The sequence below is a fragment of the Lolium rigidum genome, chromosome 2 (assembly GCF_022539505.1).
Source record: "Lolium rigidum isolate FL_2022 chromosome 2, APGP_CSIRO_Lrig_0.1, whole genome shotgun sequence".
NCBI classification, from domain to species: domain Eukaryota; kingdom Viridiplantae; phylum Streptophyta; class Magnoliopsida; order Poales; family Poaceae; genus Lolium; species Lolium rigidum.
The window spans coordinates 65,455,615-65,461,661 of NC_061509.1; positions in this window are offsets into that span (position 1 = coordinate 65,455,615).

Sequence of the window (6,047 nt, forward strand, 5' to 3'; positions counted from 1 at the left end):
TCTTTACTTAATATAGAATTGTAAAACTCTAGAAATTAGCGGCCTCAAAGAGTTTTCAATGCGCCACATAGAGAGGAAACAAATTGCAAGGAAAATCCAGAGTGGGTAGTTTTTCAAAACAAACTGTATACGAATAAAGCAAAGTGACAGTAAAGTAGGGCATTTGTATGATGATAAAAACACTTAGTAATTTCACTGCTCAATTCAAAGTTACGGCATTTTCTATTTTTAATAACAAAAATGGGTACTGGAATCCCGGTTCGGTATGTTTGTTCACCTGATGACCCTCTACTCCTTAAGATGAAGCGAAGACCGCACCACTTCAGAGACGCTTATTTGCTTTCCATCGAATGCTGATACCAAATCATGGGCTCGATCTACTTGAAGAATGGGAATTGACTCTTTGAAGCGACTGACTTAGTTTAGCCTGCGTTGGACTAGATGCTTAAACAAAAAATACTTAGTAATTTAGCTGCTCAATTTAAAGTTATGGAATTTTCTATTTTCAATATATAAAAAATAGGTTTAAAAAACTGGTTGGACCGTCCGCGCTTAAACGAAAAATTGAAGCATGCCCTTATGCTAGCTAGCTTTCCTGGCACTTAAAATATAATTTTAAATGAGAAATATTAATATAGTATTATACCACTCGCTTTGAACTACAATAAGTGTTGAGATTTTAGTTTAACTTACCTCAAATTGAACAAAAATCCGTACACTTATTGTGAATTGGAGGAGTAGTAGAAAAAATAAAATAAAAATTATGGGGTAGAAAGCGGGAGTGGTGTTTTGGAACATGGGAACATGGGAGCATATCGTTGCCTCTATTTTGAAATGCATCTTACACATATTTTGAATTTCAAAAAAATTGAAACAAAAAATTCGCATGTAAATCTTCTCGTGCTACATGCTTACAAAGTTGTTTCATAAAAATCGACTTATCATGTGACGTGTGTAAAAAAGACAAAACTCAGTGCTAAAAATAATGCTTTTTACAAGATATGTTTTCTCTTTTTTATATAGACCACAAAAAATATTGGATTTTCGTGAAACTTGATGAACAAACATATATTATGATGATGTACATGTAGAATTTTTTGTTAAATTTTTTCGACGTTTCAAAATATGATTTTTAGTAGAGGGTGCATACGCACCCGGGAGCCGAATTGAATTTCCGGTAGAAAGCAATGATTTTATGATAGGCTCAAAGCAGCAAGACCTCGGCTTGATAGACATGAGCCGAGCCCAACTACTTTTTGGGCTATTTCAGAATCTTCGGTCTTAACTTTTTTTTTTCGCAAAATCTTCGGTCTTAACTTGGAAGGCCGTACGGGATTCTAGCCCATCACTTGCTATCGCAAAGGCTACTAGGATATTGCCCAGACGAGTAATTTTGTTTTGGGTTGCCCCCTCGTGCATCCACGAGCCTGGAAGCGCAGCTCATCGTCTATCCGGGCCAGGAGTAAGCACGAAGAGCATCTCCAGCCCTATCCTATCCCGGACGATCCCCGGCAGTCATTTTTTTTTCCATCCGGGCGGCCTTATTCGATCCAGCCGTGTTCCGGCTCCTCGTTTTTCCCCGGATTTAGCCTTTCATTCATCTGGAGAGCTTAGGCCATCCTGCCTTCCCGAGGTTCGGTTGGGGACTTTGGAAGAAACAAAAGCGCGCGAAACATCGAGCGGACCCGCGTTGTCGGCGGCCAGAGCTGGTAGTTCCCTCCATTAATTTCGTTTTCCCTCCAAAATGCGTCACATAGAACCATTTTCCCTGCCGAATTTCGGAGGATCTACCGCCATTCTCCCCATAGTTGCATCTCCTCCCCTTCCCTTCCACCACCATGCCGCCGAAGAAGCTCGCCGCCGATGGCGCGCCGAAGGCAAGGAAGCCGCGGGCGCCAAAACAGAGGCCGCCGGGCTGGACAAACGCGGAGTGAGCGGAGGATGTGGAGCGGCGGCGGAACGAAACTCGCGGCGGGCGAAGAGGGAGAAGAAGTGTAACGCGAAGAGGGTGGCGGCGGCGGAGGAACAGGCGAGGCTGATCTCCATTAACTTCGGCCTGCCACGCGTCGGCCAATTCCCCGGGCCATGGCCGACCCAAGGTATGATCGGCTCTCCTTCCACCTTCTTGCCGGCGTCGCCGGCCACGACCATATTCCAGGACACCTACGCCGCCGGCATGGCGGGGTTTACGCCGTCACCGCCGGCGTACGACGGTGCGATGTACGAGGGCATCTCGCACCGCCCTGCGGCGTGGGCCGCTCTCCTTCTCCAACCCCGGGATGCCGCCGCCGAATGAGCCTGTGATGCACGAGATGATCACGTCGGGCTCCATGGCCGCCTCGTTGAGCCGGGATTCTTCACACAAGAGGAGGCAAGGGCGACGAAATCCGTCGCGTCGCGGGACGGCGTGAACCTCGACTAGGACTATCAGAACGACGGTACACAAGACGTCGACGAAGAAGATGAACAGGCCTACCTTGACCAGGACATCGACGAAGAGGAAGCGCCCGAACCCACGGAGGTGCCGTCCAAGGGGAAGAAGAAAAGGAAGACGCCGACGTCAACTCCGCTTCAACGTCAACTCCCGCCGCTGCGACAGCTGCAGACGGCTGATGCTTCGCCGCCTGATGCCACACCAGACGAGGCTCAAGATGGGACCGCCGATGAGCCTGTAATCGTCTAGTTTCTATTTCGATCGCCGAAATGTGGCTGATCCGATCGCCGGACTTTGGCGATTCTTTTGTAGCGGGAAGACGATTTTTTAAAACTATCGTCGCTGATGGGTGAATGCCAGGGGTGCGACTGGGAAAATGTTGCCCCCACGCCTTTTTTACATCCAATCCGGCGTTTGTTATATCCGGATTTTCGCCCGAGGCCTCAAACGGCTGGAGATGCTCTAAGCAGTGTTCTTGCAAAATCACTAATATTCATTGCCTTTTCGTTTTTCCTTTTTAATCAAAGGCTAACGGCTCGACTTTTAATTAATAACGTTCTCAACAGCGACAAGATACAAGTGCTTAATTCACCTTACAAAACACACCCACACATCCACACGGACTACCACCAAGGCTACAACCGGAAACACGAACAAGGGTTACGGCCATTTGATACGTCTCAAACGTATCTATAATTTCTTATGTTCTATGCTACTTTTATGACAATACTCACATGTTTTATACACACTTTACATCATTATTATGCATTTTCCGGCACTAACCTATTGACAAGATGCCGAAGCGTCAGTTCCTGTTTTGTGCTGTTTTTGGTTTCAGAAATCCTACAAAGGAAATATTCTCGGAATTGGACGAAATCAACGCCCAGGGTCTTATTTTTCCACGAGGCTTCCAGGAAGACCGAAGAGCATACGAAGTGGGGCCACGAGGTGGCCAGACCATAGGGCGGCGCGGCACTGGATGGGGGCCGCGCCGGCCTATGGTGTGGGCCCCTCGCGCGCCTCCCGACTCTGCCCTTCCGCCTACTTAAACTCTCCGTCGCGAAAACCGTATTACCGAGAGTCACGATACGGAAAAAGTTCCAGAAACACCGCCGCCGCCAATCCCATCTCGGGGGATTCAGGAGATCGCCTCCGGCACCCTGCTGGAGAGGGGAATCGTCACCCGGAGGACTCTACATCACCATGATCTCCTCCGGACTGATGTGTGAGTAGTTCATCCTTGGACTATGGGTCCATAGCAGTAGCTAGATGGTTGTCTTCTCCTCATTGTGCTATCATGTTAGATCTTGTGAGCTGTCTATCATGATCAAGATCATCTATTTGTAATGCTACATGTTGTGTTTGTTGGGATCCGATGAATATGGAATACTATGTCAAGTTGATTATCAATCTATCATATATGTGTTGTTTATGTTCTTGCATTCTCTCCGTTGCTAGTAGAGGCTCTGGCCAAGTTGATACTTGTGACTCCAAGAGGGAGTATTTATGCTCGATAGTGGGTTCATGCCTCCATTGAATGCGAGACGGTGACGGCAAGTTCTAAGGTTGTGGATGTGCTTGTTCCCACTAGGGATAAAATATCAATGCTTTGTCTAAGGATATTTGTGTTGATTACATCACGCACCATATTTAATGCAATTGTCTCGTTGTTTGCAACTTAATACTTGGAAGGGGTGCGGATGCTAACCCGAAGGTGGACTTTTTAGGCATAGAGGCATCTTTGGATAGCGGTCTATGTACTTTGTCGTAATGACCTGATTAAACCTCATAGTAGTCATCATGATATGTATGTGCATTGTTATGCCCTCTCTATTTGTCAATTGCCCAACTGTAATTTGTTCACCCAACATGCTATTTATCTTATTGGAGAGACACCACTAGTGAACTGTGGACCCCGGTCCATTCTTTTACATCTTAATACAATCTACTGCAATCATTATTCTCTACTGTTCTTCGCAAACAAACATCATTTTCCACACCATACGTTCAATCCTTTGATTACAGCAAGCAGGTGAGATTGACAACCTCACTGTTACGTTGGGGTGTGTTGTACAGGTTCCACGTTGGCGCCGGAATCCCTGGTGTTGCGCCGCACTACACTCCGTCACCAACAACCTTCACGTGGCCCTTGACTCCTACTGGTTCGATAAACCTTGGTTTCTTACTGAGGGAAACTTGCTGATGTACGCATCACACCTTCCACTTGGGGTTCCAAACGGGCGTGTGCTTTACGCGTCATCAAGCTCTTTTTCTGGCGCCGTTGCCGGGGAGATCAAGACACGCTGGAAGGGGAGTCTCCCGCATCCAATATCTTTACTTTGTTTTTGTCTTGCTTTACTTTACTTTATTTACTGCTTTGTTTGTTCTCTATATCAAAAATACAAAAAAATTAGTTACTTGCATTACTTTATTTACTGTCTTGTTTGCGTTCTTTATATCGAAAACACAAAAAAATTAGTTACTTGAATTTACTTTATTTTGTTTCATTATGCTTCCCCCTAAGTTCACTCTGAAAGATATACCGGTAGGGCAAGGGTCTATCATTGGAAGAGATAATATAGAAGAGTTTTTCACTCATGTTAGTACAGTTAGAGATTTTGAAGATAGACACTTGGTAGAACTTGCTCCTACTTATGAAATTGCTACTGCCTCTTTAGTGCACATGTTGGAAACTAGATTTGTTAATCTCAATCCCATAATGCAACATATGTTTCTTACACTCTACGATATGGAAATGGGAGAAAAGAGAGATTTTGTTTTAGAGGTCCTTCTTAGAGAATTTGGTGATATAGCTAAAGAAGCTAGAAAAGTTTTTATTAAGCATAAGAGGCTTGGCTTTTGTACTGATTTCGCAAAAACACTTGAAAAGATGGACATGGATAGATTAAAGTACACTAATAACGTCAATGGTGAGGGGAGATTAAAGTACCGATACCTAGTAAGCTCCTAGGAATGCATGAAGCTCTAGAAAATAACTATGCTTGGCTTGTTCTGAAAATTTGTTTGATGAGAATAGTAAGCCTAAAAGCAATGAAAGAGGAATTACTTACATAGATAAGATACAATGCATTGTTGAGAATAATCCCAACTCCCCAAATTATGATGTTGATGCTTCATCTCTTGATAATACTTGATTCACACTTTCTGCGCCTAGCTGAAAGGCGTTAAAGAAAAGCGCTTATGGGAGACAACCCATTATTTTACTACTGCACTTTTGTTTTATATTTGAGTCTTGGAAATTGTTACTACTTTAGAAACCTCTCCTTATCTTTATTTTATTGCATTGTTGTGCCAAGTAAAGTCTTTGATAGTAAGGTTGATACTAGAATTGGATTACTGCACAGAAACAGATTTCTTGCTGTCACGAAATTGAGTAGCCCCGTATGTAGGTAACTCAGAAAAATATGCCAATTTACGTGCGTGATCCTCAGATATGTACGCAACTATCATTCAATTTGAGCTTTTTCATCTGAGCAAGTTAAGTGCCCCTGAAAAATTCGTCTTTACGGACTGTTCTGTTTTGACAGATTCTGCCTTTTATTTCGCATTGCCTGTTTTGCTATGTTGGATGGATTTCTTTGTTCCATTAACT